Genomic DNA, 2,619 nt, shown 5'->3' on the forward strand with positions numbered 1-2,619 from the left:
CGAGAGTGTTCCGGAAAGCCGCCGGCAAGGAGAAAGGATCCCCAATATGGCGCCCGGTGCCAGCCCGGGCGTCCAATGGGGAAGAAGGGGGGAGGAGCCGCCTGGGAATTGCCACCCCCCATTAAATGATGGGGGGGGACCCAGTAACATTATCCTCCTCTATATTGGTCAAAAATTGAATAAAAAATAATAAGACCTTCTGACCATGTTCTCTGCCCCTCTCTTTCCTCCTCCCTCATTTAATGTATTTTCATTTTATTTTATATTATTTATCTTTAGTTTGAATTTGATTTTGCAGATTCCCCAATGTATGTGATTGAGTCTCCTATGTTTACTGATGTCTCATATATACATAACACATGTGATGCCCAGTGGTTAGTGGCACCACTTTTGAATTGTAAATGTTTACTACGTATGTGTAAGGAATTGTGAAGTCTTGGGGGATAATATCTATGTGGTTTGGACATCACTGTTGTCCCCCTCCTCCTCACATGCTTGCTTTATCAACATGCTCAAGTTTCATAATAAATGATTATTTTGCTCTGTGTCCCCTTTTCTGTTGCTTCCCTTTTCCCCACCAGGGTTCCGGCGCCTTGCTCGCTGCCGCTTCCGGGTCGGGGGTGACCTTTGGTGTGACTTCCCAGCAAAGGGGGGGAGGGGCCGGCAATTCCCAGGTGGCTCCTCCCCCCTTCTTCCCCATTGGACGCCCGGGCTGGCACCGGGTGCCGTATTGGGGATCCTTCCTCCTTGCCGCTGGCGTTCCGGAACACTCTCGAACACTCCCCATCACTGCGCATGCACGGGGCCCCGTGCGTGCGATGTGACGTGGGCATGTCACGGAATTACGACGAGAGTGACGTTATGTCGGAGCCGTTCAGCTTTTCCCCGGGGAGGCCACACTCGGCCGTTTGGATGGCGGCCATGCCGCCTGTTATGGCTTAATCGGCTGATAGTGCACACCTGTGGTGGACCAAGACAAGGCATACACGCCCCCAGTAAGTGATTTATATATGGGTAGTAGTAACCACACACTCTCAGTCTTTCCCTGTCTGGTGGACTAGAAGCACATGCAGTCTCTATACTGTAAGTATATTTCTTAGCGCCATTTTTTGCCCAGTATAGCTATGGTTCATGTTGAAATTAATTACTTTTACATTGATCTTTATTTATCTACTTACAGTGATATCTTTATTATTTTTCCTATATCTATTTTATTTTAGACTGGTCGACTCAGATTAGATATTGATCCGCTGAGTATGACATATTCCGGGTTACAAGTAACAGTCTACTCATATGGGGCAATATGGTGCAGTCACATGCGCTACCTAATACCTTCTAAGGTAATGTTTGGACTCACAGTTTTTCTTTTTCTTTTCACACTTGGATCTATTTTTGGCACTCTTCAATCTTTTTTGTTCACTTGTGGTTTTCTCTACACATCCTTTCACGCATATCACCAACTCTCTCACCCAACACATATTCACTGCATGTTTTTTCTGTCACTCTTACAAAATTCATGCTATGCTCATCATTCTCCTACTCCTTCTCACCCCCCCCCCCTTTTCCCCTCCCTCATCATCTCACCATTATTTTCACACATGGTATAAATTGAGTGGGTTTGCAATACTACCTATATTTTTTATGAATTATTCCCATCAATTGGTCCTTATATTTTGATATATAAATACAGCTTTGAGACCCCTTTTTTTTACTTACACATATGACACATTTGGAGACTTCAGTCCCCTAGTGGCTGTTTTGTCCACATATTAATTTTATTAATTTGTTTCATACATAATGGGCGTTTATTTAGTTTGTCCTTTTAACTTCATCACAGGTGTGGTTTGCTTTTCGGACGTTTTTTTTTTGGCCTGGGAGGCGGTGCGTGAGAGTGTGACCTCTCGTAAGTTACATCACTGGTTTTGTTGCCCCAGTCCTGGCTGCTGCGGCGGTAGAGGTGCCTGGGACTCTTTTCTGGGGAAGAGGAAAAGATAACTTTTTAAGGGATCTCCATGTGAGAGGCTTCTCTCTTTGCCTGCTGGACATACATTGTTGGGTAATTATACTATATCCGTGTATTGTATGTTAATTTTAATTTTATCATATATAATGGGATTCTTATATGTATACCAATCTTATATATATTTTCCAGCAGACTGACCCTCTGAAAAAGACCCTTAGTGTATGGGTTGAAACGCGTCAGGTTTAATGTTCATGATATCAAGTTTTTGTTATGAATATATGTCTGCAAATGTATGTTTAGCTGAATTACAATTTTAAGTACTTCCCACTGGAGCTCATTGTTTTAACTTCCATGTTATGTCACCTTTGTACTAATAAATTTGTCTAATTTTTCATATATCATTGACTCAATTCATTACTGTGCTGCCTAAAAACCCCACCCCGGGGAAATCCCCCCTTCTTTGTTCATATTTCTGACTACTGAGCTTCATACACTATGTTGTACTTACTTCCTGCACTCTTGGTAGTAGATAATACTGATTATTGCACCCTATCCACAGTTCTGTATGTTAAATACTCTTGAAAATTGCATTAAATAGTCTAGGTTGCAAGCTACAGTCATGATTGCTGCACTCTGTAAGCTCTTCTGTAAATTAC

General features: G+C 42.6%; 1 long non-coding RNA gene across 1 annotated transcript; it reads left to right on the top strand.

Annotated features, from left to right (window-relative positions):
• The first annotated feature begins 736 nt into the window (after window positions 1–736).
• Window positions 737–2,342, top strand: LOC141129954 (uncharacterized). The gene is made up of 3 exons (XR_012241921.1): window positions 737–995; window positions 1,838–2,056; window positions 2,153–2,342. It is a non-coding gene; the product is annotated as an uncharacterized lncRNA (long non-coding RNA).
• Window positions 2,343–2,619: the final 277 nt, after the last annotated feature.

Source organism: Aquarana catesbeiana, linkage group LG02 (assembly GCF_042186555.1).
Source record: "Aquarana catesbeiana isolate 2022-GZ linkage group LG02, ASM4218655v1, whole genome shotgun sequence".
Lineage (NCBI taxonomy): Eukaryota > Metazoa > Chordata > Amphibia > Anura > Ranidae > Aquarana > Aquarana catesbeiana.